Source organism: Rhipicephalus microplus, chromosome 6, assembly GCF_043290135.1.
Source record: "Rhipicephalus microplus isolate Deutch F79 chromosome 6, USDA_Rmic, whole genome shotgun sequence".
NCBI classification, from domain to species: Eukaryota; Metazoa; Arthropoda; class Arachnida; order Ixodida; family Ixodidae; genus Rhipicephalus; species Rhipicephalus microplus.
In genome coordinates this window covers 103,482,895-103,501,162 of record NC_134705.1, presented here as the reverse complement: position 1 = coordinate 103,501,162, position 18,268 = coordinate 103,482,895, and the positions used below count along the sequence as shown (strand labels likewise).

Genomic DNA, 18,268 nt, shown 5'->3' with positions numbered 1-18,268 from the left:
TCCAGTACCGCCACAGCGTAGAGATTCCGGTAGTCCACACCTGCTTCCCTGTCACCTGAGTTTGGGGACCATAAGTAGTGGTGATGCCTAGGCGAGATATGAGGGTTGCTCAACCCCATGTACATGTGCTGGATCTCTTGTCGTGCCGCCTTGTAACGGTAAGGAACGAAATGACCAGCGTACGTTGGCACCAGCGTTACCAGTTTTGCAACGTTATGAGTGTCATTTTGTGTATGCTATGGTTCAGAGAGAGAGAGAGCATAGAAGAGATCGAAAAAATTATTCCAGACGCCCGACCGTAGAGGGGAGACTTTGGCGTGAGCTCGAAAGAAACACAACAATAGTAAACTTGATTTTTTTTTCGCTTTGAACTTTGAGGTGGTTCTCACAATCGATCCGATGGCAGCCTCGGAGCTCAACTAAAAATAAAAATTTCCAAGAAAATGTGCATCAAGAAGTGTAACAAGCAAGTCAACTCCTAGGATATTCGCTGCAAACGTTTCACGGTTTAAAAAATGCCAAGCGCAATAGACTTATCTTGGTTCGTAGGTATGGCTGAACCATTAACTCTATTGATATGGCATGTGATTAGGCTGCCTTTGTAGTCCGGCAGCGTTTGAGAAAAACGCACACTTCAGCACTTATGTCGATGAGCTACCAGACCTGGATGACGCTGTCCACGACGTAAAATGGGAGGCTGTATAATTAGTTAGGAACACTGGCCGCTGTCAGTGTGCGGCATTCTTCGAAACAATGTCAACAAACCAGTACGGGCTGCCTATCGTCTTCGTTGTGATAGCAGAAGGCGTTGATAACAACAGTGGTCGATGTATCATTACTCAAGCGTGCGACTAGAAGTTCAGAGGCCAGAAGTTTCTTTTCCCGAATGAGGTACTCTCCAACCTTAGTTGGTCGTCGTCGAATGACGCATATAGAGAAAAAAGTCGCGTGGTTTCTAGAACGTGGATGCCACTAGACACCGTTATTCTTTCTTTAAGTTGCCATTTGTTCCATTGAGCTGAGGGTTTTGTTGACTGCACACTGAATAGAAGCCGCACGTGCTGGGACAGTCGTTTCAGGAAGAGTGCTCAAAACGGATGCGTTCAGGGCTGCAGATTATTCCCAATTGGAGTTCACATGCGTCGTTGAAGCTCGGGAGGCTTCCTTTCACTGAGTTCCTGCTTGCTGAGCAGCTGCTGTATTCTACGCTGTTCCGAATCTGTCATTCAGTGCATGAGCTGCCTTTTAATGTTGTGGTGATAGTTGTCGGGAGGCGGATAGTGCAGATTGTGTTTTGCCATAGGATTGGCTGCCGATGGTACAACACCGACGATATAGTCGTAACGTGCTGTACGCTATGCTACTTCGCATACCTGCAAAATGAGTCAATTCTCAAAACTAGGCGATTCAAGACCTACTGCCAAAAATGGCGGCATCTTGAGAGCAGCGACAACAGCGCGAGGTACAGTCCTGTTCGGTGCTGCGCTGCTTCTAGGCATGGTGTCCACGACGAGCTGGCGCACATGGCCTAATCACAAAACTGCGGTAGTCGTCAAAGCTCCGGGCATAGATGAAGGGACGAGCAGATGGAAAAACGCCATTAGGCGTTTGAGTTAGCACTTACAGAACACCTTGAGGTATTAGCCCTCCTGCATATTTGACCTAATAGACGTTTGCAAAAAAATTGTCCATAACACAGAAAACCTTTCCTTAAAACAGAGGAAAACATAAGGTGTCCGAAGATAATAGAAACAGAATATGTTAGACAATTTGCATGAACATCAATAAGTGTATCAGAGAGGCTCATTGAACCAGACAGACCTTTGCTTGTCGAAAACACCTCGTTATCCTTTGCATGTTACACTTACGCTACATCTACGCTGTGTCGCTGACGCTGATGGTAATCTTTTGAAGAAACAAGAAGGACAGTGCAAATGGTAGTTGGACAATCAAAGTGAATACATACGATGTCAAATCATTAAAAACACTCATTGGTGTAAATTATACTTGGCGCAAGGACATACCGTAGCACCACCTTGCGGAGACATCCCTGTGACGTTCGTGGTTTGAATTGCTCCACCACCCTCCCACACGTAGCCCACCACCTCGTCTCTTTTGACTTATTAATCTTGTGGTGCTTCACTCAACGCAATTAGTAAAATACTGCTTGAGCTTTTTTCCTGAATTTACGAAGTGCCGAATCACTTCCCCGTAAAAGCGTTGCGTCTCATAATGCCTGACCACCGGCGTCGTCTGCTATCACCACCGAAATGAAAAACACGGGGGTCTAGCGCGCTCCTTCTGTAAAATGTAACGAGTCATTTCGTGTCAAAAGAAGCATCAAATAGGCATTAACTGAAAGAAACGTGCTGCTATAAATGCGCGCAATAACTCAATTTTATTCATTGTAGGTTCGCATCTGAAGACGGGTTGTGGTGATGACAGGCATGTGCAATTTACATTTTTGTTTAGCGCACGTGGCCTTACAAAGCACAGCGCAAGCGAATTCTCTGCTTTGTGGGAAGCAGCACAGTATTCTTATAGCCGTACGTTTCTGTTATGATTGCGGGCAAACGTGAGAATTACGAACGCACATGCCTCGTTCAGTGTTGTGAGTTTTTTTGCGCCACGATCCTAATATTTATTGCACTTAATTTCAATGGTGGTCACACGTTGATCATTTAATAACCATCAATCCACACATGAGTGAAAATAAATATCTATGCTTGGTTTATTTTGAGAAAACTACCAAAGGGAAATTCAAGTCGAAAAATTGATCAGCCTGCCGTATCATTTTGCCCCCTGAAAAGAGCTTGCTACAAAATCTTGTCTACCGTGATCTAAACGAGAATTGCATGTGCCAGTTAAATCGCCAGTGTTTAGTTTTCTTTCTCTTTTTACAGCTTCAGTCACAAGCTGTGTAATATTTTCCTGCAGCTCTTAGAAGAGGAACCATTTCTCGAAGATGACCACGTTTTCGCCTGTAGATCTAAACAACATGCAGAGGAAAGGGCAGTGGCAATAGGCCCAAATAATGTCATACTCCTCGGCAAGCATCTGCACTATCTAAGGAGAGAATGTGTTGAGGTTCGCAATGGGTGCCCCTTGATGACCCGAGTGCTCGATGGCAGCGCGAAGGAAGAGCCGTAGTCCGGTGAAGCAATGCTTTATCGCAACACTCAGGCGTCTGCCCGGGTCCAAGCCCGAACCTCGCCTTTGCCATCGCACATTACAACACCCTCTTTTTAACCCTCGATCAAACGGATGGTGTTCAAACAAACCAATCACGCGTGAAGGCTCCTATAACCACCACCAAGTGCATGAACACTTTGATGATGGACGCAATATTGAACACAAGCACGTCGCCATATGCAACACGCGAAGGGATAGGTTTTGCGCTTGTCACACTCTCTCGCATGTCAACCCGTGTGGGCTTCCGCTGGCTGACCTCGGTCGCTAGCCGTTCTCAGACTCGAGCTCTGTCAGCTCTCTCATGAAACATCGCTTCGTAGGAGCCTATCTAGGAGCGGCGAGTACATCGTCAGGCCCTTTGCGCTGATAAAGTGTGCATGCAACAGTGAGGCGCCCTACCATTCTAACAACATTACGTAATGACGCATCGCAGGAGGGGTGAAGAGACAAGCTCACTCACAATCTGGGTCGGCGCAGTGGTCGTGTCCGTGCGCCATTCTCAAAAACGACACACGTGCATACTAACAATGGCTGAAGACCAGACGACCGCGCTTGGCCTGCTTCTTTCAAAACGCGCTTCCAGGTCAACATACATATATATATATATATATATATATATATCAACGTGTCTTGTTGATTGTTACTTGTTACTTTAAAGGACAAAGAGCTATTCTTGATCGTTTACTCAAATTTACCGTAAACGTATTATTGCTAATTATCAACATAAGATTTACTCAGCATAAATGCCCTGTGCATATTAAGCAGTCTCAAAAAAACAACCTTACAGAAAACAGCTGTAAAATTTTTACGTGTTGGAGTAACCGAAAACACTACGATGTGCGTGTGCCCCTGCAAGAAAATTTCACTGCACAACACGTATTTTTTTTTACAAAAGTATTTGTTGCATCTCAAAAACATTGCCGATATCAACCGATGTTTACAAATAGGAAGACTGAGTCGTGGAGGTTTTGTAACTTCGGTAATTTAGGGAGATGACGCCTAACTGTTTTTATAAAATTTTTTGAAATTCTCTCGAATAGAGGCTCCCATAGCACATAAATGTCACTATCGAACCTCTAAATTTCAGGCAAAAAAAGGTAATTTTCTCTGCTTATGAACTAATGAGGCCCAAATTATATATACGGAGTGTTTTAGCACACACTCAAGCATTATGCTTCAATAAATGTTGAAAGGTCGTCTTCCATTGAGCGAACCAACATATCGCGCTAGTTACTGATGTCCGGAATTCCTAGACATGCTTTCACCTTATTCGTCCCAAACTGTGGCGGCTTTGATGGCGCTGCCCGTTAACCGTGTGAAATACGGAGTCTACCCTTTCCCATGCGCGGGTCTTCCGTGTTCACCTTCGCGGAACCGATCGGCGTCGTTAGTTGGCGGCTCGATAACTGGCTCCACGCTCTGCGTCAGCCGCACTAGTTGCGCTACACACAACATACCACTAATGGGTCTAACTGTTCCATCCTACAGGCGTTATCTTTAAGCGAGGAATCCTGTGAGCTGAAGTCGCGGACAGCTGCGGGAGCGTTGACAGAAATGTTTTTCTTTAGAGATGCCACCTTGATTAGAATTGGGCCTAGGCAGGCAGATGTGGTAGACCGCTATTTTGTGCGCTATACACCATGACGAAAAATGGGTAGGGGGAGGGAGTGTGCTTGGGGGGCCACCTCTTGGCTACGATACTAGTGAATGGAAACCCATGTGCACACATGAAGACAGACAGCCGGGAAAGAGGGTGGAAATGTCACAGACGGCGGTTAGGTTACCCTGACGCGAGAAGTAATCTTTAGAGAAGAATGAAGTGGCACATGAATGATGTAAGAAAAAAGCAGTGGTTGAATGCGCAGAAGCAACTGGCCACAATATAGACCGGAATATGCTAAAACACCAAAAATGAAGGGAAAAATACTGGACTTCCGGGCTACGTTTTGACTCTCTGACAACTCATTCAATGGAGCGCATTCTTGAATGTAATGACGGCAACTCCCCCTACATGTACACACCTGCGTCTTATTTCGTAATTTACATAATCGAACTGCTTTGTGAACGAGGCTGTTGTACGGAAACTGAAACATTCTGCCTTTATGTGAACATAACGTCCATGGTTGGTGCTCGTTTTAGCACCACAGGCTCTAAATAACAACCACAACAACAGGGAAATAGAGAGAGACAACGGCGCAGTCAGTAGCTGTAACAGTGCCCTCATGTAAGTAGTGCACTCTGCCATGCCGCTGGCTACATTTACTGCGAAATTCTGGATTACGTAGTCCGCCAAAGTACGTACACCTGAAGCCAGAGCAAAACATTGCTGTTCAAAAATGAAAGCTCTATGAAGTTACTGTAAAAACAACGAATCAAACCGCCAGCTTTCCTTCACCAGAGCGAGGAGTGATCATGTCATCTAATCATGCACGTCACAGCGATTGCAGCGCTCACGCCTGACTTGGTGGGCCACGCGCCCGAAATACCGCCCACAAGTGCTCTAACAAATGTATTATCACTTGAGAAAGCAGCAATTAACGAATTGAAGTTACGCATGGCGCCGTTGAGAGTTCGTAGTGCCTTCAGACACAACCTTATTGTCTAGAGCTTTTAGACGTCGAAGTACTTTGCATGGCTCGAAATATCACCGAAGAAGCTTTTCACCGAGTTCACGTCATCGTGTCCGTGGGCACATTGAAACACGCTCGCTGGGCTGGTATTCCACGAAGCATCGTCAAAGTTTTCCCTGTTCTTGAGATTTGGTAACCTGGGGTCAATGATCACTTTCGGGCTCCTGTGCTCGACGTCCTTTGCTCGACGCCAAGTTACATGGTCCACATGTCATTCTTGTTCAGACGCGCAGTCAGGCAGTTGCTCTGTGGTTGGTAGGCAGCTGTTTGGTGGTGGCTTCTCTGACTCTTTATAAAGATGGCCCGAGTTAGCTTAGCAGTAAAGGTCGTATCAATGTTGGTAATAAGAACTTCTGGGGCGTCTTCAAGGACGATGTCTTCGATGATGAACTTTGCTAGCTCGGACGCACTGCCTTTGGAAGAGGCCCTTGTTTAGACGTCAGAAATAGCTTAGCTAATGTCATACCGATATTCTGGAACGGTGGGCGACGTGGTTAGATGGCTTGCGGGAGGTCCACAGGCCTTGACGGCGGTGTCTTGCGTCGCTAACTGTCGCGGCATGGCTTCAAATAACGAGCGGCGTCGCCGGCAAGGCGTGCATGGAAGAATTTAGCCAGCACGTGACAATGCGTATTTCATGATCAAGTGATGACAACAGTGGTGTTTGGAGAGCACGAATTACTCTTACGTAGGGCTTGTAATCATAACTTCATAGGGCTATGCAAAAGTTACCATCAAGAAAAAGACCCATATTGCCCAAAGGTTGTGCATACGACAACTTTGGTTCGTTATACTAAATGATATGGTTATATTGAGCTATATTCATGACAAAGTAACACAATTGTGTACCATGCCAAACTTCACGCACCGTATCCCACATTACATCTACATTTCAAAATAGCGGTAGCAAGAATGACACTGTAACACTTATGAAGGCAGAACATTTTGAAATATAATTCTTCACAGCCTCAATAAAAAGTATTTTATAATTTTGTATACTACGCCCCGCCATGGTAGTGTAGTGGCTAAGGTACTCGGCTGCTGACCCACAGGTCGCGGGATCGACTCCCGGCTGCGGCGGCTGCATTTCCAACGAAGGCGGAACTGTTGTAGGCCCGTGTGCTCAGATTTGGGTGCACGTTAAAGAACCCCAGGTGGTCGAAATTTCCGGAGTCCACCACTACGGCGTCTCTCATAATCATAAGGCGGTTTTCGGACGTCAAAGCCCACATATCAATCCATTTTGTGTACTTCTGATAAATCTCCAGCCTTCTTAATAAAGCAGTTTGTTGACCATTAGTGAAGGTAATCAAATATGTTTATTTACACCGGGAAACATTTACGTGGAACTTTGTTATTGTTCTACGGGTAAATAACTTGCAAGATCTATGGCCACTTGCCTCTTGGCTGTAGTGCTAAGTCTCTTAGAGTCAGTAGCTTTTGGTTCTATACCTGTAAAGTGAACTTTTGTGATACCTTGAAATCTTGTTATCTTATAATGACACCGTCACGCATTTAAGGCAGATGTCAGACTATCAATTTTCTCTTAGTCACACATGACGATTGCGAGGCAAGCGAATATTACAGCTGTAATACATAATGGTGTGTACGTCATAGCTATCACCTGTACTTAGAACAACCCCTCCTTGGTGTATCAAATAGGAATAAAGATGGCTCATAGCTCCACATGCTCAAAATACCGTCTTGAAATTCGTAGAATTTTGGTCGTTTTCAAGAGACATTGTTCCACAGCCGGAAAAGAAACAATACACTAATGACAGGGATGATATGACGCTGCACTCGCACTTGAGTACCAACGAATGCGTCAAATATTGAAAATATTTCCATGTAAGTGTAGTAATTCTTCACCAAGTCACGTAAGAACAGTGTGCCTGAAGGCTTGCGTATTGTACAAAGAATTTCTTGGTACTGTTCAAGCGACACTCTTCATAGTCATGTGTGAATCAATGTTAATGAAGCCATTGCTTCTAACGTTGAAATATTGCAGGCGATACCAATCGGCAGAGTCTCGTGAAAAACATCACTCACAACCCACAAACATGGAAAAAACCACGCGGGAAACGAGCCACATAGAACTGCGCCAACTCTTTGCAGCTGCATTGAATAATAATATGGACATTTGAACTTTTCACAGGATGTATTCAACAAGTGCTCTTATGAAAATTCATTGAGCTTTTTGCATTATACCATTGACTGAAATAGTAAAAATAATTCTGCCAGTGCTGCGCTCATCAGCAAACGTTTTTCAACGAGTTACTCTAAGTACTTATTCGACAACTTTTTCATTTACAGTACCTACCGGCCATGTGCCTGGCAAACTTTTCTGCCTTCTCTGTAAGTAAGTTTGCTTAAAAGTCCTTCTTGTAAGTCCTTCTTTCTATCAATTGCAATTCATATTGTCCAAGAATACTGAGCGAGGAAGACGTTGACAATAGAAAATTAAAGCCACAAAATAAAACCAGAAAATTCGGGTTAAGTGAACTTTGGCATGTGTCTGCCTTACGACTAGAGTAAACGGACGTTATTTCAAGCTCGGTTAATAAGGACCTGGCACCAACACAGCCCAGTGCATCAATAAGGGGGAAAATTCGCGACAATTCGAAGAGCTCTCGGAAAAGCTAAAAATAACGCTCATGAAGTATAATCAGAAGAAGTACAAGCAAAAGCTGATTACTGATTGCTGCAATTTCAATCCCATTAACTTTTTTATATAGGCGAACGTGTTCTGTAGCATATAAAACGCATAATACGGGCCTTAGCGCTCACTGCTCACATAAAAGCAAATCGCAGCTTGGTTATGCAGAATCACTGTCTGATAAATTGATCACGCTTGGTGTAAAAGCTCCAGGATCCTAATTCACAATATGATCCACCACACTCGGGTAGTAACGCTTGCTTGGTGATGACAAGTCCAGATGTAGCTTCTTTGGCTTCTCTTTGCACAGGGTGGTGGGATGTGAGTCTATTGTAGTGCCAAACGTATGATTCTGACTCTGACTGCGTATAATTTTGAAGTTTTTGATACTCTGTGCGAGCTACAATTAACGAAGTGGTACTGTGCTTTTCTCTTTTTTTCTTTTTCATATTCCACAATGCTTTCTCATAATTATTGTTTCCTTTTTAAGTGTGTGGTTTTTCCGTCCATGTACTGCGAACCTGCATCACGGCAGAGAGCACTTCAATAGGTACATGGAACGATGACTATCTTACATTCTCATACATGTGGTCATCAAATTCATTGTCGTGAATTCAAATGTGACCACGACAAAATCTTGAAGGGATCAATAAAGCGTGAAGAAATGGCTCTTCGTCGACAATATCTAATATGTAGGAGTTTTATTACTTATAAAGTGGCTTAGACAAATAGAAATGTGGTCAGCACAGCTTCAGGGATCGCATATTTTCTATTCATGTACTTATGCAGAGTTTTATTTGGGAATGCTCAGTTTTACGAAGGCGCGATATATAAAAAAGAAAATAAAGCATCAAGACACTTGGTGCCTCAACAACTTTATAAGCAGCCATACCAACTAGTCGGCTGCTGGAAGCCGTTGTCTGCAATGGCGTTAATGTAAGCCTTGTTTTCTAATTTTATTTTTAGTGTTCTTGTTCCATAGAATGGAATGACTCATTCAGCAGAGAATTAAGGCGTCGTTTACACATGTTTTACTTCATAGACTATTGCCAGCTTTCACGTCATTTTGGGAAAACGATAATCACGTTGACAAAATGACTGGACAAAAATAAATGGCCCCGTATCTGCATGTTACACCGCAAATATTGTGAAAAGAGGATAGTTTTGCTTCTGAAGAGAGTGAACAAAACGTTTATTTGGTGTTCTGCGCAAGACAATTAGTGAATGGTATTCTGGAGGCGCTGCGTTAGGGTGCCACGAGCATGGAGCGGAGGCGAACGAGCGCATCAAACCACGTCACACGGGAGACATGAGCGCAATCTGGCAGTTATCTTGACAAATGGGGCGCGCATCGTGCGCTCCCGTCTCTGAAATGACAAGGTGTAGAACGCAAGGCGACGGGTTGGTGCCACTAGCGTGCCGTTTTAGCGAAGAGTTGCAAACACTTGCCATTTCGTGCAAGCGTTGCATTGCCAGCGCAGCATTATAAAGGCTACGATTCCTAAATTACTTATGTATGCCTTTTCTAGAAACAATACACATACATAAGGTTGACGTGTTGTTATGGTGCCTCCGTAGTGCGCAATTATTGCTTTTTTATTTGACGATCGCACAAATATGAACGCTAAGCCTAGAGCAAGTTTGGTGGGTGCTGCTGATGAGGTCGGCCGTGTGGAGTACCTATTGGTCACTTTGGAGCCATTTAAGGTACCATAAAAAGTGGAAAACATACAATTGTACAGACAGGCAGACCAAACGTTTTGCGTCGAAGGTCCCCAAGAAAGACTATCACCTTAAAGAAAACGTGAGGCCTGCACAATATGCGCAGCACAGACAAAATGAAAGGTGAAAACGGGCCTTTCAGAACCTTTTTTTAAACACTGCTTTGGTAACGACTAAGCGCACAACTTCAAAATACCCACTACACCATGAAAATATTTTAGGGGTGAAGCTTTTCAAGACGTGGATCGGTAGTCACCTGTATGTACGCATGTATCCAGTAACCACCTCTTTTTTTATTGAAATAGAAAATAAACGAAGGAGTTTTTGTCACCGTTACTTGACGACGGCTACCCCTTTCCACTTAATTGGTACAAATAAAATTATAAGGATGCAATAGCATGTATACATATATACAGTCCTACATGGGTGAGAGCAAACGTTCTCCTATATAGGCAGAACAAACACATAGACGACACGCTCACTTTCAACTTTTGTCCACTCAGTCTTCGTCACAAATCTTCGTTTCTTCGAAGAACTGTCGCAGCAGCTTCACTGCTTTGCCGTTTGTTTTGGATCGCCATGGACCTAGTATTTTATTCAATCCGAATGGTCGCTCAGCATCTAAACTATGCAGTTCTTGTTCTAGTCGCCTTCGGTGTGTGTCATGTTTCGGACAGTCGAGCAAGAGGTGAGAAATATCCCCGTCGTCCCGGCCGCATGAACATGCTTACGATGTTGCACGATGAATACAAAGTAGGAAGTGCTTTGTGTAAGCAGTTCCGAGTCGTAGGTGATGAATGAGTGTGTCTTGAATACCAATTAGACCGTCACCTCCCAAGACGTATGTCTTGGGAGGTCACGGTCTAATTGGTATTCAAGATTAGGATCAACAGAATATATGATCGATTCCTTTATTTTGTCTGTAAACCAGGTAGACAGGCATAATTCACGTTTTTTTCCTAAAGTTTCATTTACATCATATTGAGATACCGGAATGATGCACGTTTGCGTAGAAATAAGAGCGGTTTTCGCCAACTGATCCGCCATTTCATTTCCCTTAATTCCACAGTGACTGGGGACCCACTCAAATGCCACTCGATGATTCGACTTCGTAGCTTCTGAGAGCTGTTTTAGTATAGCGTATACTATAGGCACATCAATGTGTCTTGAAGTGGCACTTTCCACACATGCCTGTGCTGCCAGAGAGGCTGCAATTACCAACCATTTTCTTCGTGTCGTTGACAGTTTAATAAAGCTTATGGCTAGCAAAATCACTACGAGCTCCGACGTTGTTGAAGAAGAGAGGTGGCCTAACCTACATGCATATTCTTCGTACAATTCCAGAATTATGAATGATGATGTCACCGTCTTTTTGGTGATGGAGCTGTCCGTGCACACGGGAGTGTATCCTTGGTACTTGTCAAACAGATGATGTGATGCCAACTGCTGAGCGGCAACGGTTGGCACTTCATGGTTGCTGCAAAGTCGTTCTAATGACGTTTGAATAGTTGGTAGCTGAAGCAGCCATGGAGGGTAGTTTTAGTCCAGTGGCCAATGCGTCGACACAGGAAGCCGGGATATGTACTGTTGGTACACATGGTGTGTTTGCGCTCCAGCATGGTTCACGATGTTGGATATGAGCGGATGGGAAGGGTGTTGCGTGACTAGACGAAAGAAGTGCCGACATGTCTCCACAATTCTAATTACTATAAATTTGGGTTCTTTTGCCTCTGCCAGTGTCAAAGAACTTGATGTTGCCTGAGGAACCCCCACACACATGCATAAGCTTCGTCCTTGTAACAGCTGAAGTCGGTGTAGCGACGTCTAAGAGATGTTGTGGAGAACTGGCGCAGAGTAGGCAATTTTCTGTCGGATTAGTGCACAATGGACGTGGAGGGGAGACGCTGATGTACCGCCCCATTGTGTTTCGGCGATGCGAAGTATGACATTTATGGTGCTGTTCACTTCATTTTGTAGATCAGCAATATGCTGACTCCATCTGAGTTGGCTATCTAAGGTAACGCCAAGGAAGCGATGCTTTTCTGCGATTTCGATTTTCTGGCCATCCACAAAAAGCTTCAAGTTTTTCACTCTTTTTCTCGTGAATGGCAGAAGTGAAGATTTGGCGTGAGAAAGCTGCATGCCTCGCTCTTTGAGGTAATCACTTATTGCGTCTAGTCCTTGTTGAAGCCGATGTTCGATAACTTCCAGTGATTTGCGAGACGTCCATATGCATATGTCGTCTGCATACATGGATATGTTCAGGGCTTCGGGCAGTACTTCTGGAAGACCTGACATTGCAGCATTGAAAAGAAGCGGACTTAGAATGCTTCCTTGGGGTACACCTCTGCTCATCTTGAAGCGATCGCTGTCTCCGTTATTGGTTGAAATATATATTTGTCTGTTACGTAGGAAGTTGGCAATCCATTGAAGGATACAACCGTGAACCCCTAGTGAGGTAAGCCCGTACAGCACAGAAAGGTGGCTCACAAAGTTGAATGCCTTCTTTATAACTATGAACGCCGCAACAGCCACGTTTTCACAGCTCATCTCATGTTCTACAAATGTAACGAGGTCGAAGACGCAGTCCATGGTGCACCGCCGTTGCCTGAAGCCAGCCATCTGTTCTGAAAGTGAGTTGTTGCTTCAATCTACCACTCTAATCTTCTGTCAGCCATTTTTTTCATTACTTTAGATACACAGCTAGTGAGGCTGACTGGTCAGAATGAGTCAAGCGAAAGCAGTGATTTACCGGGCTTCAGTAGTGAGACGGCTCTCGAGACCTTCCAACAGATTGGAAAGTATGCCTTCGTCCTCATGTCATTAGATATCCGTAGAACAACTGGCATGCCGTTGGGTACTAGATTTTTTAGAACACTGTACGATATGTTGTCGGTACCGGTTGCCGTTTTTACGCAGGTTAGTGATAGAGCAGTACGCAACTCTAGTAGAGAATACGTGTTATCCAGTTGAGCATGCGATAAAGTGTATGCATCTTGGATTTGCTGCTCTACAGAACTAGGCAGTGCAGTAGTGTTGTGAACCAATTGCTCAGTTCCAGTCAGCATTGTGCAAAACTTATTAGAAACATCACGTTCAGATAATCAAAGAGATATGACCAATGCTCTGAATGGGTTTCGCTGGGATACTGGATGACTTATAGCAGTGATTGTTTGCCATATTTTTGGAAAGGGAGTAAATGGGGTCAATGAATTCCAGAAATCATGCCATTTTTTCTGACCTAACTTTTTCTTGTGTCGGTTAGATTGGATGTGTGTGGCCTGACTCTTCTTGTAACCTTCAGGCCTCCCAGTGCAGCGATAGCGACGTTCTGCTCGCCTCAAGCAAGGAAGAGCATCGACGTAACCATATCCATGTCACTTGTTTTCGGTGCACGTTGCTGTTGTGCCTTGGGCTTTGGCGAAGTAAAAGGTGTAGACGCTTGGTTATCCTGAGTTGCTGACGGTTTCGGTGTCCTGCGGTAGCTTGTCTGTTTTTGAACGCTTGGTGATCGTCCTCTACGGACCGTTGTGGCTGTACTTTTGTTTTTCTGAGCTGAAGCACGCTTGGCTACCGCCGCATACGACAGTGGTGATGTACTCTTTTGGGAATTGGAGTCACAGGGAGTGGATGCACAGTTTCAGAATTCGGACAAGGCGATTTCTTTTTTGGTGCTCTTCCAAGCAAAATTTCTTGTCGCTTTAAACGAGTAGCTGCCTGATGTTGCGGACAACCAGCATATGACACTACGTGGTCACCGTCGCAATTGGCACATTTGGAATGATTCCTCGGTGTACATTCTTTGTATTCATGTGCTCCTGCACATATTTTGCAGCGAAGCTGTCCATTGAACGATTTGGAAACATGTCCATATCGTTTACACTCGTAACATCGTGTAGCGGGCTGAAGGTACTCTTCCACCGGATGACTTGTGAAGCCTAAAAGAATACAAGGCGGCAGTGGCTCTGCTGTGGCTCTGCTGAAATGTGGCTCTGCTGAACCATCTTCACGACGGAGCCATTTAGTCTCTCTCCTGAATGAGATTACACCGCTGTCTCTTAAATATTCAAGCAGTTGACCTTCAGTGTATTGCACTGGTACTTGTCTAATCTTTCCTAGGTTCCTCACATACGGCTGCGGTATATACGGTGCCACTTCAAGAACAGCAACATGTGTTTACTCAAGAAGTCTGGAGGATGCAGTAACTGTAGAGGCACTTACGGAGAAGTTGCCTTCTCTGTTGACACGAAACGACTCCAATTTTTTTTAGCAGCAGTTACTACTTCACTGGGCAGTTTGTTTAAGATTTACTTTCCAGAACGAAATGCTAGGCTCTGTCAGCTTGAAAATTACGGTTATCCCCGCTGGTCAGGCTTTCTTGTATGTGACTGTTCTGAAAGGTCTGTCTTGTGCTTCTACATCACAGTTTATTTCCGTGGAGCCGATGATTGTTTCATCGCTGTAATCCTCTTGATTATCACTTCGCGCCTTCTTCGGAGTAACACAGTCGTCATCGGCGTTAGGTGTCGTCGAGGGGCCGTCACAGTCCTCCTCGGGTCCGCGAAACACGGCATTATCTTGCTGTTTGGTGCATTCATCACTTCGTCTTCATCTGATGAGCGCCGAGAAGAATGGCCGCCACCAGTAGCCGAAGCTTTCGGACGTCGTGCCAGCCTAACATAAGCTTTCGGCGCCTCGGAGACGTGGCGCCTGGTGCACCGCGAAGGTGGGGGCCGAATCTTGGCAGTAAGATGCAGAAGATGAGTAAGAAATTTTATACAAAATTGGTGAAAAAACAGCAGCGCTAGGAAACTCACGCCCAGTGATTCTTCCCTTCGTGTTCCTTCTTCGCATATCTAGTAAGCACTTCACAGCATATCAGTGGAGTAAATGATAGTGAGTGGGGCTAGGCTTTGGATGCTTTTATAAGCAACTTGTGAACCATTCACTGGCTGCGTCCATCTGTCATTTGTCTGTCTGTGTGTTTGACGCCCGGATGGGCGGTTGCACGCAAGCACGGAGGAACAGACGGCACGCATTGACAGACGCATAGAAGGACGCTTAGGTGGACGCATATGCGGCCACATGAACGGACGGAAGAATGCACGGATGGACAGACGCATGCACAAGCAAACAGACAGACGCGTGGACGAGCGCAGAAACACAGCATAGACGAACGGCCACACTGACAGCCGCGCGGATGGATGTATGGGCGGCGTATGGACGCAGGGGCGGCCGGATGGAAAGACTGACAGATACACAGACGAATGAACGGATGAACGAATGGCCACACGGAAGGACGAATGGACGCATAGACGGATGCCTGGACGGATGGGAGCAAGAAAAAACGAATGCAAGTTAGCGTGGACGGACTGATGGACGCTACACCTCACTCATCATCATTCGATAGGTGCGTATGCTGCAATTTTTTATGCAGTACGGAGACATTCATTGAGCTTTCTTATTCTTAGGGAAGCATGGTTCCCGTAACACACTTGAAAGAATTTTGTGCAGAGTTTTTCGCTGTCCCTGATGACGTTGAGGAATTATGCGCAGCGCCATTGTAATGGGTTGTACCATTGGATGATTTACTCCTCAAGCAATTCGCATTGTTTGAAGCCTGGCTGCTCTTTAACCCTTCTTCATTGCTTTATTGCACACTATAACGCGATGCTTCGACCGGCAGGATGCTTGTCTATGGTCAGTTTGCAACGAAGATTGAAACGCGTAGATGAGTGGTGGAATACATGGCTGGCACGAAGGGGACCCGACTTCGGTGGTCCCTTATGTGGTTTGCTTTTACGTTCAACACACGGTTCATCTCTCCTTCTCTCTCTCTCTCTCTCTCTCTCTCTCTATATATATATATATATATATATATATATATATATATATATATATGTGTGTGTGTGTGTATATATATATATATTTATATTCGATTCAATTTGGTTCGATCCCTGCTCACGGCTGGTTATTTATTCATCCACTTTTCTTTCTTCTTATTTACATTCCATTGGTTCTAATAACTTTCCCTGTACATTCCTTGCCATTACTGTTTGGTTAGATCTCATTATTGCGTTGTCAAAGCACGGAAAATTGAGCCCTTACGTATACACTGCTTTCCCTTATTTCAATTACGAGGGTCTCGTACTGACAGACTTGGTGTCATTAGGTTGTATACGAGGGACTATTAATTAGCTGCCCGCTCGTAATAAGTTCACGTGCTACGTGACGCCAAACATGCGCATAAAAGAGTGGTTCACACTCGTCGCTTGGCTTATAGAAGGCGCTGACTGACACTCATACTTGTAAATTCACATATAAACTCAAAAATTGGATGGAGGGAAGGCCGCTGTGATTGCTCAGTGGTTAGAGCACCGAACGCGTTATTCGAAGGTGGTAGGTTCAATTCCTGCTCACGGCTGGTTATTTTTTCATCCACTTTTCTTTCTTCTTATTCACATTCCATTGGTTCTAATAACTTCCCCTGTACATTCCTTGGCATTACTGTCTGTTAAATCTCATTGTTATTGTGTCAAAACACAAAAAACGAGCCTTTACGTATAAACTTCTTTCCCTTTATATATATATATATATATATATATATATATATATATATATATATATATATATTTATGAACACAAGCAAGAACCACAAACTCTGCAGTAGGTGGCGTGCATCGCTACGCCGGCAAAGAGGATGTCCTGTGACATATAACGATGTTTTTCGACATATAACGGCGTGCACCAAACTAGAGAGGAGTCTAAGCGTGTTGTCAGCATAACTGCTGAGATGGCGAGAAGGCCTCCAAGGGTCTGCTGGGTGCTTTGCTCGCTGCGTTTCGTGCACTTGTCTAACATGGAGTTTGCGTACGGCGCCTGACCGCGTATGGGTGCGTCCGCGCTTTCTCGCGATAGGGAAAAATCGTACGCCTTGAGCTTTCACCGAGATAATTGCGCTGTAGGTAATGAGTGCACGAATGCCTCTCCGCACTCTGCACAGTCCCTGTTTTGGAAAAAGGAGCTTGTTCAAACACTGTGAAGTAACGTGAAACTAGTTATTTCGCGCTCATCCTGGCTGTACCTGTGCGTATTATTTTCGTACGTCCTTTATATTTACAATCAACGTGAATAGCTCATTCAATGTTCAGTTTTGAACGCTGTTCACACTATTCCTGTGCGCTATTCCTTCGTGCGTTGTTTCTTCTTTGAGGGAGCACAGCACGATTTTATCCGCTTTTCGTTATCCGCGTGACGCTCCAAAATCTTGCCATCGCATTCATTGCTTCACCTTTGCAGTGAAAGTGTGACTTTGATCTTTAAATCAAGCAACTGGGAGAAGAAAAACTGGCCGATTTTACCTTGACCACCCATTCTTTTAATGGGGAGCCCCACCGCTATGGTCTCGTAGCTAAGGTAATCGGTTGCTCACCCGCAGGTTGCGGGACAGAATCCCGGCATCAGCGGCGGCATTTTCGATGAAGGCGAAAATGCTGTTGGCCTGTCTGCTCAGACTTGGTTGCTCGTTAGAGAACCCTATAGGGTCGAACATTCCGAAGACCTTCTCTGCGGCGTCACTCATAATCATATATGATGGTTTTGGGAAGTTATACCCGATATATCTAATCAAAACAAATTTAATGTTGAACCCCGCATACGCCTGCCTCAGTATTGGTGATAAAAGCGTGGGCCAATAGTAGACTGGTCATCAGTCAAATGCGCTATCTTTTATAACTTACGCATTGAACCTTGCAGCTTTATCACCAGTTCTCATGCAAGCTCTTCAATAAACTCGAGCGTTCACGTTCTGTGCGCAAATGTAAAATAATGATCTCAACAAAGGCGAAGCTTATCGAGCAAAGCGACGTGTTTTTAGCCGAACGTCGCTAACAGCCTTTGCAGGCGGAACTTGAAAAAATCTAAATAACCCACGCGTGGCTGTATGATGAGAATTCCTCCAAATCTGTTTCGTTATATTGGATTTTAACGCGACAGCTTCTCAATGTCGAAGCGCAATCACAGGGCCTGAGAGATACGCCTTATAAAAAAACTGCGATAGGCACGTAAT

General features: G+C 44.7%; 1 long non-coding RNA gene across 4 annotated transcripts in view; it reads left to right on the top strand.

Annotated features, from left to right (window-relative positions):
* Positions 1 to 7,970: 7,970 nt before the first annotated feature.
* LOC142765403 (uncharacterized) overlaps positions 7,971 to 18,268 on the top strand; it is a 56,493-nt gene continuing 46,195 nt past the window's right edge. For all 4 annotated transcript variants that reach the window (XR_012884234.1, XR_012884233.1, XR_012884232.1 and 1 more), the window contains exon 1: positions 7,971 to 8,177. This is a non-coding gene — a long non-coding RNA (uncharacterized LOC142765403). The remainder of the gene's footprint in view (positions 8,178 to 18,268) is intronic.